This window comes from Nyctereutes procyonoides, unplaced genomic scaffold, assembly GCF_905146905.1.
Source record: "Nyctereutes procyonoides isolate TBG_1078 unplaced genomic scaffold, NYPRO_anot_genome, whole genome shotgun sequence".
NCBI lineage: Eukaryota > Metazoa > Chordata > Mammalia > Carnivora > Canidae > Nyctereutes > Nyctereutes procyonoides.
Genome location: NW_026575043.1, coordinates 47,871,808 through 47,889,894, shown reverse-complemented (window position 1 = coordinate 47,889,894; position 18,087 = coordinate 47,871,808). Strand labels below are relative to the sequence as shown.

General features: G+C 43.9%; 2 non-coding genes across 2 annotated transcripts; both read right to left on the bottom strand.

Moving 5' to 3' along the window:
* Nucleotides 1-15,242: 15,242 nt before the first annotated feature.
* Nucleotides 15,243-15,383, bottom strand: LOC129508420 (U4 spliceosomal RNA). The gene has a single exon (XR_008664164.1). It is a non-coding gene; the product is annotated as a U4 spliceosomal RNA (small nuclear RNA).
* Nucleotides 15,384-16,006: 623 nt separating this feature from the next.
* LOC129508421 (U4 spliceosomal RNA) lies at nt 16,007-16,147 on the bottom strand. Its single transcript, XR_008664165.1, has one exon. It is a non-coding gene; the product is annotated as a U4 spliceosomal RNA (small nuclear RNA).
* Nucleotides 16,148-18,087: the final 1,940 nt, after the last annotated feature.

Below are 18,087 nucleotides of genomic sequence, written 5' to 3'. Positions count from 1 at the left end.
TACTTGTTTCTTTTTATCTTTTTATATATGGCTACTAGGAAATTGTAAATTACACACATGGCTTGCATTTTGTTTCTAGTGGATAGGGCTGAGTTAGAGAGTGCTTAGTGGACCTTTATAAGTATGCTTCCTGGGGGCAGCCCCGGTGGCGCAGCGGTTTGGCACTGCCTGCAGCCTGGGGCGTGATCCTGGAGACCGAGGATCGAGTCCCACATCAGGCTCTCTGTATGATGCCTGCTTCTCCCTCTGCCTGTGTCTCTGCCTCTCTCTCTCTGTCTCTATGAATAAATAAATAAAATCTTTAAAAAAAAATAAGTATGGGGGATCCCTCGGTGGCTCAGCAGCTCGGTGCCTGCCTTTGGCTCAGGGCACGATCCTGCAGTCCCGGGATCGAGTCCCGCATCAGGCTCCCTGCACGGAGCCTGCTTCTCCCTCTGCCTGTGTCTCTGCCTCTCCCTCTCTCTATGTCTATCATGAATCAATAAAACCTTCAAATAAATAAAGTATTAATACTTTACTCTTAAAAAAAAATAAGTATGCTTCCTGGGATTCCTGGGTGGCTCAGTGGTTGAGTATCTGCCTTTGGCTCAGGACGTGATCCTGGAGTCCCAGGATCAAGTCCCACATTGGGCTCCCTGCCTGCATGGAGCCTGCTTCTTCCTCTGCCTGTGTCTCTGCCTCTCTCTCTGTGTCTCTCATGAACAAATAAGTAAAATCTTTTTAAAAACCCAATAATCATAGATTTTTTTAAAAGAAGATTAACTTGCATTGACAAGGCAGACAGACACCGCTGCTAAAACTGAATTCAGAGTTTCCAGGATAAGGAAACAGCCACCAAGAAAGCAGAGGCCCATCTAGTCCGTGGAATGTCTCTGTGCTGCTCCTTCCACCCTGATGGCTATGGATGTCCCAGCACAGAGTTAGGTAGAGGTTAAGTGCACATTGGTTAGGCAGAGGGACTCCTACCCAGGTTCAAACCCCCGCTATACTCCTTGATGAATCTCTGGCCATTTACTCCCTGCACCTCAGATTTCCACCTCTGCAGAAAGATGAATACTAGCCACCTCTCAGAGTCAGTGTAGGATTAAATGAGATACTATATATTTAGTACTCAGAACAATCCTTGCTGTCAATAAGTGCTCTCTGGCTCAGCCCTATCCACTAGAAAAAAAAAAAAAGCAAGCCACATAGGTAATTTAAAACTTTCTAGGGGCACCTGGGTGGTTTGGATGGTTGAGCATCTGCCTTCAGCTCAGGTCATGACCTCCAAGTCCTGGGATCCAGCCCCACATTGGGCTCCCAGCTTGGTAGGGAGTCTGCTTCTCCCTCTCCCTCTGCCTCTCCCCCTGCTTGTTCTCCCTCTCTCTCTCTAAATAAGTATATAAAGAAATAAAATATTTTTAAAAAATAAATAAAAAGGTAGAAAGCAACAAGTAAAATGAATCTTAATATATTTTATCTAATCCAATATATCCTAAATGTTCTCATTTCATCTTTATTTCTTTACTTTTTTTTTTTTTTTAATTTCTTTACTTACTTATGAGAGACAGAGAGAAGCTTTGCAGGGGGAGGGGCAGAGGGAGAGAGAGTGTTAGGGAGACTACAGCAGAGTACCAAGCCCACACAGGGCTGGATTCGTGACCCTGGGATCTCGACTTGAGCAGAGACCCAGAATCAGATGCCCAACTGACTGCACCACCAGGTGCCCCTCTCATTTCAGAAAAAAATATTTTAAGATTTTGTTTATTTATTCATGAGAGACACAGAGAGAGGCAGACATAGGCAGAGGGAGAAGCAGGCTTGCTCCCACGGGGATCCCTGGGTCACTCAGCAGTTTAGTGCCTGTCTTTGGCCCAGGGTGCAATCCTTTTTTTTTTTTTTTTTTGAGTTTTATTTATTTATTTATTTATTTATTTTAAATTTCTATTTATTTATGATAGTCAAACACACACAGAGAGAGAGAGAGAGAGGCAGAGACATAGGCAGAGGGAGAAGCAGGCTCCATGCACCGGGAGCCCGACGTGGGATTCGATCCAGGGTCTCCAGGATCGCGCCCTGGGCCAAAGGCAAGCGCTAAACCGCTGCGCCACCCAGGGATCCCCCAGGGTGCAATCCTGGAGTCCCCGGATCAAGTCCCACGTTGGGCTCCTGACATGGAGCCTGCTTCTCCCTCTGCCTGTTTCTCTGCCTCTCTCTCTTCCTCTCTATGTCTATCATAAATTAAAAAAAAAAATTCTCATTTAAAAAAAGAAAAAAAGGAGCAGACTCCCTGCGTGGAGGCCTATGCAGGACTCGATCCCAGAACCCCAGGATCATGCTCTGAGCTGAAGGCAGATGGTCAACGACTGAGCTGCCCAGGTGCCCCTCTTTTATTTATTTATTTATTTATTTATTTATTTATTTATTTATTTATTTATTTTAAATTTTTTATTTATTTATGATAGTCACAGAGAGAGAGAGGCAGAGACATAGGCAGAGGGAGAAGCAGGCTCCATGCACCAGGAGCCCGGTGTGGGATTCGATCCCGGGTCTCCAGGATCGCGCCCTGGGCCAAAGGCAAGTGCCAAACCGCTGCGCCACCCAGGGATCCCTATTTTATTTATTTCAGAAGAAAGAAAAGAAAGTGCAAACATGAGATGGGGGAAGAGCAGAGGGAAAGGAAGAAGTAGAGTTCTGGGTGAGCAGGAAATCCAAGCCACCGACTGAGCCACTCAAGCATCCCTTTCATTTCAACATTTATTTATTTGTTTCTTATTTATTTTTTTATTTATTTATTTGGACATCTGCCTTTGGCTCAGGTCATGGAATGGGGTCTTAGGATCACGCCCCATGTTGGGGCTCTGCACTTAGCCAGGAGTCTGCTTCTCCCTCTCTCCCACTGTCCCTCCCCCTGCTCATGCTCTCTCTCTCTCTCAAATAAATAAAATCTTTAATAAAAAAAGTAAAGATCCAAGTAGAAAAAAAAAGTATCAGAAATTTCTCACTTTTTTTGCATGTGAAGTCTTCAAAATCCAGTGTATATTTTGCATTTAGAGCACATCTCAGTTTAACTAGCCACATTCCAAGTGCTCAGTAGCCACATGTGGCCAGTGGCTACCCTATGGGACAGTGCAGCTTTAAATGTGAGCTGGCATCATTATTTTTGGGGATTTTGACCCAAAAGCCATTTCCTTAGAAAACCATGCCCTGACCTGCAGTGCCCCTGTTATTAAGATCTTTTTTTAGCACCAGGAAGGCACTCCTGACAATTATAATTAAACAGTTCCTGTGCACTCATTTGCAGCTCTGTCTTATACTTGACTCTAGACTTCAGGAAGCTAGAGACCATGTCTTAACTGTGCACTGACTGAGGTTGGGAAGACAAAAGGGATTAAGGGGAGGGGGAAAGATTTAGAAAAGTAAATTCCAGGGCTTACAATATAGACGTGGAAGTTTTCTTTATAGTAGTTGTTCATGGTAGGAAGACATTTAGAAAAAAACAGATCAAAAAAAAAAAAAAAAAACAGATCAACTAAAAGATTAAAATCAAGTGTCCAGGAATGCCTGGGTGGCTCAGCAGTTGAGCGTCTGCCTTCAGCTCAGGGAGTGATTCCCAAGGTCCTAGGATTGAGTCCTGCATTTGGCTCCCTGCATGGAGCCTGCTTCTCCCTCTGCCTGTGCCTCTGCCTCTCCCATGAATAAATAAATGAAATCTTAAAAAAAAAAAAATGTCCATAATTCCCTCCCCTCAAAAAAAAAAAAAAAAGAATCTTGAAGTACATCCTTAATTATTTTCTGGAGATCAGTTCCCAGGTGTGGAAGTGCTGTTTCAGAGGTTAAGTGTACTGTTGCTGTCGGTTCTTTTGCTGGGTGTTGACAAAGTCCTGTGCAACCCAACTGTGTCCAGAGAAATGTATAACCGATTATTTCATACACATTGACTTGCACACAATACTTTAGGGTGACCTCATGAAGAAATCCCCTCAGATGTGGTACAAGGACCACCAGGGGAATGAGAGATGTATAAATGGTATATAAGCGGAGATTTCTTATTTTAATAATTATATATTCACATATGTTAGAAAAATACCTAAGTAACCCATAAAACCAATAAAGCTGTCCCTTGAATAACACAGGTTGGAAGTGTGCAGGTCCACTTATATGGGGATGTTTTTCAATAAATTCAATATTAAAGAAGTGACTGGGTTGCTCAGTTGGTTAAATGCCTGCCTTCGGCTCAGGTCATGATCCCAGGGTCCTGGGATTGAGCCCCACATCGGGCTCCCTGCTCGGCGGGGAGCCTGTTTCTCCTCCCTTTGCCCCTTCACTCCTGCTCTCTCTCTCTCTCTCTCTCTCTCTCTCACTTGCTTTCATTCTCAAATAAATAAATAAAATCTTTTAAAAATACAATATTATAGTTTAGGAAGAGGCTAAATTAAATAAAAAAGTGAGTCATTTACAGAGAAATATATAGTAAGTTACAGCACAGTGGGTTCTCAGTGACAGCAAAACTATGGAGTTTGGGACACTTCCTGATGTGCAGCCACTCCTCCAAAGCACAGGGTAGTTGAAGGAGTCTAGCTGGGGCAGAGGAGCACTCCGGAAAAACTGGACAATAGAAAGTGAGACCTCAGCTGGAATCCCGACCTCCTGTTACCAGTCTCCGCCATAAGGTGGGGCAATGGTGAGGATTCTGCTCAGTAACTGACACTCCATATCTGCCTGGGAAGGGAGGGATTTTACACCAAGAATTGTAGGGGCAGGAGGGATCCCAAGAGACTATCAGTCCTTCTGTGGGTGAAAGGGGCTGGATTCCCTCCAAAGCTGCTCCACACTCAGTGTCCCCATGGCAGCTAAGATCCCCACATGTTGACAGGTGCACACTGGGAAGTCATTTCCAATCCTCTCTGTCCTCCTTTATACATAAGACACACCTAATCAAGTGTACTAGTTCAATGGGCTTTGACAGATGGATATACCCATGTAACCACCAACTCAATCAAGACACAGAACATTCCATTGCTCTTTCTTGTCCCTGGTTTTTGATCCCCTGTCCCCTGACTGCTGGCCCCAGGTAACCACTGATTTGTTTTCTGTGACTATAGATTATCTTTGCATTTGCATTTTCTTTTTTTTTTTTCACAATTGTATTTATTTGAAAGAGAAAGCACAAGTGTGGGGGTGGGACAGGGAGAGGGAGAAGCAGACTCCCCGCTGAGCAGGGAGTCCCTGGGATCATGACCAGAGCAAAGGTCGAGCTTAATTGTTTAACCGACTGAGCCACCCAGGCGCCCCTGCATTAACTTTATAATGCTTTTATGTAAATGGAATCATACAATATGTATTCTTTCGCTCTTTTTTTTTTTTAAGATTAATTTATTTATTTGTGAGAGACACAGAGAGACAGGCAGAGACACAAGCAGAGGGAGAAGGAGGCTCCATACAGGGAGCCCAGTGTGGGACTCGATCTTAGTACTCCAGGATCACACCCTGAGCCAAAGGCAGACGCTCAACTGCTGAGCCACCAGGCGTCCCTCTCACTCTCTTTTTTTGCAGGGTGTGTGGACGCCTGGCTTCTTTGGCCTCAGCATGTTCACAGGATTCATCCATGTCATGTGTATCAAGAGTTTGCTCCTTTTTATTGCTGAGTAGAACTCCTGTGTATAGGTTCTCCACTGTCCTGTTGATGGATATTTGGGTTGTTTCACCAGTTTTGGCCTCTGTGAATAAAGCTGCTATGAATATTCATAGAGAAATCTTTGAGTGGACATATGTTGTCATCTCTCTCAGGTAGTCACCTAGGAGTGGAATGGCCAGGTCTCAAAGTAATGTCTAAAAAATGTACATGGTCCAGGGTAGCCCGGGTGGCTTAGCGCTGCCTTCAGCCCAGGGCATGGTCCTGGGGACCCGGGATCGAGTCCCACATCGGGCTCCCTCCATGGAGCCTGCTTCTCCCTCTGCCTGTGTCTCTGCCTCTCTCTCTCTCTCTGTGTGTCTCTCATGAATAAATAAATAAAATTACAGCTGTGAGTCTCTTTCTGGAATGTTCTTCCCAGTTCTTGTTCCTGCTCATCATTGAGATCTCACTTCACAAGTCACTTCTGTGGATCCTGGACATGCTATCTACAACCCCTCAACCTCCATGTCAGACCCTATATCCCTTTATTTTTTTTTTAATTTTTTATTTATTTATGATAGTCACAGAGAGAGAGAGAGAGAGAGAGGCAGAGACACAGGCAGAGGGAGAAGCAGGCTCCATGCACCGGGAGCCCGACATGGGATTCGATCCTGGGTCTCCAGGATCGCGTCCTGGGCCAAAGACAGGCGCTAAGCCGCTGCGCCACCGAGGGATCCCCCTATATCCCTTTATGCCAGCTTATTTTATTTACTTTCACCTTTTGACATTGTGTTCTGTGTTTATTTGCTTATCTGTTGATTATTTGTCTCTCCCTCCCCCAATATAATGTCAGTGCTATGAGAAGAGAGGCCAGGCTTATCTTCTCCACCAGTGTCTAGAATGGCAGATGTTCAGTAAATATCATTTGAAAGAAGGAAAGGGGGGATCCCTGGGTGGCTCAGCGGTTTGGCGCCTGCCTTTGGCCCAGGGCACGATCCTGGAGTCCCGGGATTCAGTCCCATGTCGGGCTCCCGGCATGGAGCCTGCTTCTTCCTCTGCCTGTATCTCTGCCTCTCTCTCTCTCTCTCTCTCTCTCTATCATGAATAAATAAATAAAATCTTAAAAAAAAAAGAAGAAAAAAAAAAAGAAGGAAAGGCTGGGACACTGAGGCATAAAAGATATATTGCCTGGGCTGTGGGGTTAGTTGCATCTGGATGAGAACCCCAGCCCCAGTCTCTCTGCTCAATCATACACCATGCACAGAGTTTCCCAGGATTGACAACAACCTCTCAAGTAGAGGGGTCTTAGCTACAGTGCTAAGATTTTTGTTTTGTTTCAAGATTTTATTTTTAAGTAATCTCTATACCCAACATGGGGTTCAAATTCACAACCTCAAGATCAAGAGTCACACACTCTACTGACTAAGCCAGCCAGATGCCCCTGCAGTGCTGTTTTTAAGAGCAAAAGACTGGAAACAACCCAAATGTCCATCCACAGGGGAATGGTTAAATAAACTACATAAGGTCCTACAACGGGAAACTGTGCAGTCACAAAAGAGATCTGGGAAGATTATTATGTACTAATATGAAACAGTCTCCAAGATCTAGAAAGAAGAAAGGAAAGAAAGAAAGAAAGAAAGAAAGAAAGAAAGAAAGAAAGAAAGAAAGAAAGAAAGAAAGAAGAACAGTGTGTGTAACATGTATATCATTTGTGGGGGAAAGTGGGAAAAATATATTTGTTTATAAGCTGCTGCTATATGCTGGAGATACCTGTAAGAATACATAAACACTCCTGTTAACTGGCAGGTCATCGGGGTGGGAAGGCGATTTCATTAAATACCTTTTTGAGTCTTTTGAACTTTTTTTTTTTAAGATTTTATTTACTTATTTGAGAAAGAGAGATAGCATGAGCTGGGTGAGAGGCAGAGGGAGAAGCAGACTCCCTGCTGAGCAGGGAGCCGAACAGTGGGCTTGATCTCAGGACCCTGGGATCATGACCTGAGTCAAAGGAAGGGGCTCAAATGACTGAGCCACCCAGGTGCCCCTTGAATCTTTTGAATTTTGAGCCATATATGGGATTTTATGTATTCCCATAATGAGTTGATATTTTATTTTTTTATTTTTATTTTTTTTAAATTTTCTTTATTTATTCATAGACACAGAGAAAGAGAGGCAGAGACACAGAGGGAGAAGCAGGCTCCATGCAGGGAGCCTGACGTGGGACTCGATCCTGGGTCTCCAGGATCACACCCCAGGCTGCAGGTAGCGCCAAACCGCTGCGCCACTGGGGCTGCCCTGAGTTGATATTTTAAAAATAAAATTACAATTGCATTGTAAAAATGACACTGCAGACATGAACATGAAGGGGAATCAGCTGCTTAAGAGTAATTCAAGGGAAGCTTGGAAATATTTTCTGGAAAAGAATGAACACTGACCTGGTTTTTGGTGAATGGGAGGCAAGCGGTGAGAAGGGCATTCCAGAAGAAGGGGCTGGTGTTTCCAATATATGAGAGCCCCAGAGTAAGGGCAGCAAAAATGAAAGCTTCCAGCCTCCCCTGCTTATATCCCCAGATAGTTCAGAGGGTGGATCTTCGCAGGAGCATCAGCCCTCTGGGGGAAACCCTTAGGGTCCAGGAGTCGCAGGACAGACAAAAGTTTAAACCCTGCCCTGCCACCTGCCAACTGTACAACCTTGGGCATGAGACTTCATATTTCTGAGCCTCAGTTTCCTTATCAATGAATGTGTGTGAGGTTGCAGGTCTGATATTTACTTAGCTGGGTGGTTTGAGGCAAGTGCCTTGACCACTCTGAGGCTTTGTTGCTGTAACTGTAAAATCTAGATAATAAAACATATGTTTCCCAAGGTTGTTATGCCATTTCAACAGCCAGAAAAATGCAAGAAAAGGGCTGAGAAACTGAAGCCCTAATTATCATGGGAGTGGGATTTTAGGGCTGGGAAAGAAAAACACAGATTTAGGGGTATCTATCTAGTCACCAAAGAGTTGCAGAATCAAGACTGTGAATATTATTAATCATATTAATAGCTATCATTATATGATCATTATTATATTAGAATAATTATTATTGGGAACATTTATTGGTTGAAATGTGGGATGCACCATGTTAAGTCTTTTACATTATCTCATTTAATCCTTGCAAAAATCTGGGGCACCTGGTTCAGTGGTTGAGCATCTGTCTTTGGCTCAGGTTGTGATCCCAAGGTCCTGGGATCGAGTTCCACATCAGGCTCTCTGCAGGGAGCCTGCTTCTCTCTCTGCCTATCTCTGCCTCTCTTTCTGTATCTCTCATGAATAAATAAATAATTCTTAAAAAAAATCCTTCCAAAAATCCAAGGAGGGGTTGGTTCATGCCTATTTTATAGGTAGGAAACCAAGGTTCATAAAGTTATCTGCTGTGGCCACATGGGTACAAAGTGGTCAAGTCAGGATTCAAAGCCAGAACTTGAGAGTCCATGGGCTGGTTCATGAATGGGAGTACGAGGGTTGCGTTGCCGCTTTTTGGAAGGTTGGAGCTTCCCATCTGGCTTGGACACACAGCCTTAGGAAGGCCCTGCTATCTCTAAATTAGGAGGGAAGGCATGGTCTGGGTCTCTCACCAACCTGCTAAAGTCCTTCAGGACACCAGAATAAAACCCAGTGGCTTTCCATGACCTCTAATCCCATGAGAAGACCCAGTGTAGGGGCACCTGGGTGGCTCAGTGGCTAAGCATCTGCCTTTGACTCAGGTCGTGATCTTGGGGTCCTGGGATTGAGTCCCGCATCGGGCTCCCCACAGGGAGCCTGCCTCTCTCTGTGTGTCTCTGATGAATAAATAAATAAAATCTTAAAAAAAAAAAAAAAGGAATAGAATAATTTGGAAGAATAGTCTCACCTACCTGTGGCTTTCTCCTCTAGTAGTGAAAGTGGGCTTATGGTGGGGGGATCTTTGACAGTGTCTTCATAGATATAATGCTTGGATATTATATGCAAAATTACATGCAGTGATTTTATAATCAGAAAAAATTTCTATGGTGAAATAGAAAACAGTATGTTATTTTTATTTTTTTTTAAGATTTCATTTATTTATTCATGAAAGACACAGAAAGAAAGAGGCAGAGACATATGCAAAGGGAGAAGCAGGCTCCCTGCAGGAAGCCTGATGTGGGACTCAATCCCAGGTCCCCAGGATCACACCGTGAGCCAAAGGCAGACGCCCAACCACTCAGCCACCCAGGTGTCCCAGAAAACAATATGTTAAAATCACACAGATTCGCCTTCAAACAGCTAATTTTATGGGGTTTTTTTAAGATTTTATTTATTTATTCATGAGACACACACACACACACACACACACACACACAGGCAGAGACACAGAGGTAGAAGCAGGCTCCATGCAGTGAGCACAATGTGGGACTCGATCCCGGGCGTCATCCCTATTTTTTACTGTTTTACATCATAGTTTACTCCAATTAAAAAAAAAAAAAAAGTCATCACAACTCAAATTATCCAGCCAAAAGAAGATTCCAGTAGACCTGAGAGCAAAATATCATATGGATATTCTAAAACTTTTCCCTTTTAAAAAATAAAAACATTATTTTGTTTTCCTTAAGCTATTTGTTCATCTCTTCTGTGGTTTTTCCATGCCTTTCTTTCTTTTTCTTTCTTTTCTTTTCTTTCTTTCTTTCTTTCTTTCTTTCTTTCTTTCTTTCTTTCTTTCTTCTTTCTTTCTTTCTTTTTAAGGTTTTATTTATTTATTTATGAGAGACATGGGCAAAGGGAGAAGCAGGCTCCCCGGGGTTGGGGGGGGAGTGGGAGAGCTGGATGTGGGACTTGATCCCAGGACCTCCGGATATCGACCTGAGCTGAAAGCAGACATTCAACCACTGAGCCACCCAGGTGTCCTTTTTTATTTATATATTTAAAATTTTTTTCATGCTTTTCTTTCTTGTGTTTGCCCACAAATTAGTCACCATTTTACTTACTTGCTGTTCTAATTTCTAAGGAAATCACTCACACACACACACACACACACACACACACGCACGCACATCACATCATATGGGTCAGTATTTACCAGAGCATCAGCTGACATTCTGATCAATACAGAATTTGCCAGGGAAGCACTATCTCGTTTCCTCCAGACCCAGTTCAATACCCTGATTAGCCATCTTGGCAATCAGCGAAGGTGGAAAGAAATGGTTGGGGTGAATTTCTAAACCACATTATCAACTGTATTTATTTATTTATTTATTTATTTATTTATTTATTTATTTATTTATCTATTTATTTTTAAAAGATTTTATCCATTCATTTGACAGAGAGAGCATAAGCAGGGGGAGTAGCAGGCAGAGGCAGAGGGAGGAGCAGGCTTCCCCCCTGAGTAGGACCATGACCCAGCTGGACCATGACCCAGGCGAAGGCAGACACTCAACCAACTGAGCCACCCAGGCAGGCCGCCACCAAGGATATTTATATTGGGACACCTGGGTAGCTCAGTGGTTGAGCCTCTGCCTTTGGTTCAGGGTGTGATCCAGGGGTTCTGGGATCAAGTCCCACATCGGGCTCCCCCACAGGGAGCCTGCTTCTCCCTCTGCCTGTGTTTCTGCCTCTCTCTGTGTCTCTCATGAATAAATAATCTTTTAAAAAAGGATATTTAGGGATCCCTGGGTGGCGCAGCGGTTTGGCGCCTGCCTTTGGCCCAGGGTGTGATCCTGGAGACCCGGGATCCAATCCCACATCGGGCTCCCAGTGCATGGAGCCTGCTTCTCCCTCTGCCTATGTCTCTGCCTCTCTCTGTGTGTGTGTGTGTGTGTGTGTGTGTGACTATCATAAATAAAAATAAAAATAAATAAATAAAAAGGATATTTATATTGAAATTTCAGCCTCTGGGTAGCACTTCTGGCTCCTCTTGAAGTTTTTTTCAAGATTTTATTCATTAAAAAAAAAAGATTTTATTCATTTATTCATGAGAGACACACAGAGAGAGGAAGAGACATAGGGAGAGGGAGAAGCAGCCTGCACGTGGGGAGCCTGATGCAGGACTGGATGGATCCGGGACCCCAGGATCAGGCTCTGGGCCAAAAGCAGGCACTAAACTGCTGAGCCACCCAGGGATCCCTCCTCTTGAAGTTCTTAATCAATGTGGATTCTCTAGGATGCCCCCCATTTTGCTTCCCAGGATCCTCCTTTGAGCAATTTTCACCCCTCTCTTTTTTCCATCATGTTCACTCAGTTCTGATACATTAGCTTATCAGGGGACTCTTATCAACTCCCTGCGACCACAGGTCTTGAATGCAGGACATCCCCCAACCCCTATTCTGGGTTCCAGAGAAGGAGTGACATTAATTTATCTTACTTAGCCAGATGTGATGACTGATCAGGAAGTAGTTTAAGAAGGTGGTCATGGAAAGCAAAGGGCTTTTAGTATCAAATGGTTCCTAGGGCAAGTGTTCATTCCACAGATTACTGATGACTTTTACAGTAGAGACAGAGCAATTACTGTCTTAACCAGGCGATTAAATTCAGCATCACAGGGATCCCTGGGTGGCCCAGCAGTTTAGCGCCTGCCTTTGGTCCAGGGAGCGATCCTGGAGACGGGGGATCAAATCCCACGTCAGGCTCCCGGTGCATGGAGCCTGCTTCTCCCTCTGCCTGTTTCTCTGCCTCTCTCTCTCTCTCTCTCTCTCTCTCTCTCTCTGTGACTATCATAAATAAAAAAAAATAATAATAAAAATAAATAAATAAATTCAGCATCACAGACAGTGGAAGATGTGGTACAAAGTTCACAGAATTACCCTTGAACTTCTCTTGAATCTAATCAAGCCAGGAAGTCTTGGTTACAGGAAATATATGGTGATAAAGGAATATGTTAATCAACACCTCTCGGGGATAGGATCAGATTAAGTCAGAATGTGGAACTTCTACAAGATATCTGTCTTGGGCTTTTCAAAAAAAAAAAAATTCAGTATAATGAAGGAAAGAAAAAAGGCAGAGAGACTTTGTCTAGATTTTAAAAGACCACACATGGAAAGTAAAATGATGCAGCCACTCTGCCAAATAATCAGGCAATTTGTTACAAAACTAAACATGTAATTTCCCATATGGCCCAGATAATCAAAACTTTATGCTCACACAAAACTTGGAGTTGTTTTTTTTTTTTTTTTTCTTCTTCTTCTTTAGTAAGCTCTATGCCCAGTTTGGGGCTTGAACTCATGACCCCAAGATTAAGAGTCACATGCTCTACTGACTGAGCCAGCCAGGGGCCCTTGCTCACATGGAACTTGTACACAAATGTTCTTAGGAGCTTTACTGGTGACAGTAAAGTACTGGAAGCAACCCACATGTCCTTCAGTGGGTGAATGGTTGAACACTCTGGTACTTCCATAAACAGAATACTACTCAATTAGAGAAAGGAGTGAACAAAATATTGATATATGCAACAACCTGGATGGACCTCAAGGATGTTATATTTGGTGAAAAAAGTTAATCTCAAAAAATCACATACCCTGGGACGCCTGGGTGGCTCAACGGTTGAGTGTCTGCCTTCAGCTCAGGGCGATTCCCCCTCCTTCCCAGGATCAAGTCCCTCCTCAGGCTCCCTGGGAGCCTGCTTTTCCCTCTGCTGTGTCTCTGCCTCTGTGTGTGTGTGTGTCTCTCATGAATAAATAAATAAACCTTAAAAAAAAAATCACATACCCTATGATTCCATTTATATAGAACTCTGGAAAATACAAAGTCTAGTGACAGAAGAGAGTGGGGGAAGAGATGGGAGGTGGGGATGGTTTACAAAGGAACATGAAATTTTGGAGGAGCGATGAATGTGTTCACTATCTGGATCACAGTAATGGTGTCATGAGTGCACAAGTTTCAAAACTTAGAAAATTGGGTGCTTTAAATATGTGTAGTTTATTGAATGTCAGTTATAACCCAATAGAGTTATTATTATTAGTTTTTAAATGGAATGGGGGGATCCCTGGGTGGCGCAGCAGTTTGGCACCTGCCTTTGGCCCAGGGTGTGATCCTGGAGACCTGGGATGGAGTCCCGTGTCGGGCTCCCTATGTGGAGCCTGCTTCTCGCTCTGCCTGTGTCTCTGCCTCTCTCTCTCTCTCTCTCTCTGTCTCTCTCTCTGTCTATCGTGAATAAATAAATAAAATCTTAAAAAAAAAAAATTGGAATGGGAGGGCAGCCCCACAGGCCCAGCGGTTTGGCGCCACCTTCGGCCCAGGGTGTGATCCTGGAGATCCGGGTTCGAGTCCCACATCGGGTTCCCTTCATGGGGCCTGCTTCTCCCTCTGCCTGTGTCTCTGCCTCTCCCTATCTGTCATGAATAAATAAATAAAATCTTTAAAAAAAATGGAATGGGAGAACGGTTTCTGTGAGAATTAAATGAAACAAAGCATATTATGCACTTTTTGTGTAGTCTGGTATATGGTAAGTGCTCAATAGTGGCTGTCGGAATTTGGCTGGTGTTCTGAATGGCTCCATCACATTTTCCTGCTTATTTTCTTCAGAGCACTGAAATAATCTGTAATTTTCCTAGCTTATCTCTTCATTTACTTATTTATGGTCTGTCTCAAGACTGAGCTCCAGGGAGCAGGACTGCGTCTAATTTACTGCTGGGGCAGTTTTCCCCAGGGCCGCCGGGAACCAACAGATGCCCTTTCAGTACCTTCGCCCTTAACCACATCCTTTTGCTTACAGACCAGAGAAGTGTTTGATGGGTGTTGGCCCACGCGTGTCCAGCTGGATCTGCTCTGCACAAGGGTAGGCCTCTTGTCCCGGGCCACCCCTGGCCTTCCTCCAGGCCGCTGGGGTAGTGGAATCCAGCACACCACTGGAGGTGAGGTGACCTGGTTTCAAGGACAGCTCCTGGAACTCCACAATGGAACCTGAGTAAGTGTGCTAGGTCCGTTTTCCCCGATTGCTTTAAAAAGCATTTGGATAAGAGAATTGCGCATTCTCCCATTTTTTGCAAATCTTTCAGAACAGGATGAGTAAGTGTATCGTGTCCATTTTCCCCAAATGCTTTAAAAAGTGTTTGGGTAGGGATTGCCTGGGTAGCTCAGCGGTTGAGTGTCTCTCAGGGTGTAATTCCAGGGTCCGGGACCCCGGATCGAGTCCCGCATGGGGCTCCCTGCGGGGGAGCCTGGTTCTCCCTCTGCCTCTCGTGAATAAATGAAATTAAAAAAAAAAAAAAAAAAAAAAACTTTGGGGGGGCAGCCCGGGTGGCTCAGAAGTTTAGCGCCACCTTCAGCCCGGGACGTGATCCTGGAGATCTAGGATCGAGTCCCACGTCAGGCTCCCCGTATGGCGCTTGCTACTCCCTTTGCCTGTCTCTGCCTCTCTCACTCATGAATAAATAAATAAAATCTCAAAAAAAAAAATTGGGTAAGAGAATTGCACATTCTCCCACTTTCGCAAATCACAGCTTCACAATGGCATTGTTCATCTCAAGTCAACGACGAAATAGCAAACTTACTTCTTTATTCTGCGTTGACAGTCCGCACGTTGTGTAGCCAAATAAGCTGAACTTTTCTCGGCGCAAACACAGCCAGAAAAACGGTAAAAAGCCACCAGCCTAATTATAATTAGTTCATTCTCAACGCCTAACGGTTTCGAGCTTTTTTTTCCACACAAAAATATTCAGTCTCCGTAGAGACTGTCAAAAATTGCCAATGCCGACTATATTTCAAGTCGTCATGGCGGGGTATTGGGAAAAGTTTTCAATTAGCAATAATCGCGCCTCGGATAAACCTCATTGGCTACGATACTGCCACTGCGCAAAGCTGGGGAACGTGAGCACGCACCCTGCTCCCCCACGGATGACAACTGCCTTTTCACTGAGGGTGAGCGACTGTCGGCGAGTTCGTGGATATGACGCGTTCTGCTTCCAGCAATTATATTCGAGGTCTGTCTGCACGGGAGGCTTCCTGTTGTACGATCATCTCGTGTCAAACATTCAGATTTTGGAAACGGGAGTGCATCCGCTGCGAATGCTGGGTAATGTTATGCAAATCTTCATGACATCACAGAGACTGCCAGGTTAGTTGAATTTTGAGTAAAAACAAAAAAACACCCTGAGCAGCGGGAAGGCAGGGAAAGGGCGAGTGAACCAACCTAAGAAAGAACAGCTGCGGGCGTAGGTGCCGACGGACCGGCGGACAAAAGTTGCAGGAAGCATTTGTACAATCTCGAAGGCTAACGGAACAAATGAGGGAAAAACAAAATGTAACTAACGTGACACAGAAGACCCCTAATCCGACTTCTAACTAACATGGATCATAAAAGCAGAAAAATCTCAGCGTAACGTCAATAAGATACGGATACGGCTTGAAGCTATTCTTACCCAGGAGTGTCAGGCTTACAACCCCAAAATACTGTTGTCTGTTTTTGAAAACCACCATAAGTCAGTCTCCGTAGAGACTGTCAAAAATTGCCAATGCCGACTATATTTCAAGTCGTCACGGCGGGGTATTGGGAAAAGTTTTCAATTAGCAATAATCGCGCCTCGGATAAACCTCATTGGCTACGATACTGCCACTGCGCAAAGCTGAGGAGCGGCCCCCCCGCTCATCATCCCCAATAGGCAAGGTTCCTATTACAGAAAGGCGAGTTTGAGTCTCATGGAAAAAATCACCAATTATTGCCTGGTTGGAAATTAAACAATCATGTGAAGATCTTCCAAAAATGCATAAGCTGTTTCCAAAGGTTTCTTTTCTTGGTATCACGTAACTAAGTTCTGATGGAGCATAAAGCAAAGCATTATGGGACGGAACATGCTAATCGCTTAATTCATAGAGTGAATTGGGACAGATGAAAAATGCGCTGCGTCAGCATGCTGCTCGCTTGTCTACCGATTCACAACGTAACTATCATCTCCAAAATTGTTTATTTTTTTTTATAAGTTGTGGTAACCGATATATAACAAAATTTACCACTTTAACCGTTTTAAAATATACAGTTCAGTAGCAGTAAGTACATTTGCTCTTTGCTACCCTCATCACTCTACCTCTCCAAAATTTTTTCATCATCCCAAATTGAAACTCTGTACCCATTAAACACTAACGCCCTCCCCATTCCACCCTTTCCCAGCACCTGGCAACTTCTGTTTTCTGACTCTACGAATTTGACTCCTCTAACTACCTCATATAAGCAGAATCATACAGTATTTTGGTTTTTTTTGTGTTTTTGTGGGAAGTTTTTAGGTTTATTTATTTAACTAATCTCTATACACAATGTGAAGCTGGAACTCAGGATCTCTGGATCAAAGAATTGCATGTTCTTCCATGGAGCCAGACAGGTACCTGTCTGGCTTCTCTCATAGCATGTTTTAAGGTCTATCCATGTTGTAGTATATATCAGAATTTCATTCCTTTTTATGGCTGACTAATATTCTACTTATGGAATTTTATTATCCATCCATTATTCTATGAATCCACATTGCTTCCACCTTTGGCTATGTGAATAATCCTTCTACATGACAGTGGCATACTAGTATCTGTTTGAGTCCTTGTTACCAACTCTTTTCTGTGTATAGTTGGAGGTGGAATTTCTGGATTATATGGTAACTCTTTATTATTATTAATTTTGTAATTAAGATGTAAACAGAAGTCTCCAAGAAAGTGAGATTTTCCCATTTTATTACATTTTTACAGTTTTTATTACTTATTTTAAAAGATTTTATTTATTTGAGAGAAAGAAGGAAAGCACAAGAGGAGGGAAGGGGCAGCAGGAGGGGGAGAAGCAGATTCCCCCCTGCGCCGGAAGCTGGAAGTGGGGCTTGATCCCAGGATTCAGATCATGATCTGAGCCAAATGAAGACACTTAACCGATGACCCACCCAGGGGCCCCCTCCCAACATTTTACTTTATTTTTAAAGATTTTATATAGGGCAGCCCTGGTGGCGCAGCGGTTTAGCGCCGCCTTCAGCCCAGGGCATGATCTGGAGACCCTGGATCGAGTCCCACGTCGGGCTCTCTGCATGGAGCCTGCTTCTATTTATTCATGAGAGAGAGAGGCAGAGACATAGGCGGAGGGAGAAACGGGCTGCCTGTGGGTAACCCTGTAGAAATCGATCCTAGGAGCCCGGGATCATGACCTGAACCGAAGGCAAACACTCAACCACTGCCCCAAACATTTTATTATAAAAAATTTCAAACATGAGGGGTGTCTGGCTGGCTCAGTTGCTAAAGCATGAGACTCCTGATCTCAGGGTTGTAAGTTTGAGCTCCACTTTGGGTGTAGAGGTTACTTCCAAATAAACTATAGTCGTTTTTTTAAGTGTTGTTTTTTAACATGGGCTCGAATTCACAACTCTGAGATCAAGACCTGAGTTGAGGGCACTTGGGTGGCTCAGACTCAGGGTCCTGGGATCAAGCTTGGCATCCGGCTCCCTGTAGAGCCCATTTCTCCCTCTTCCTCTACCTGCCACTCCCATTGCTTGTGCTGTCAAATGGATAAATAAAATATTTTTTTTCTTTAAGTAAAAAACA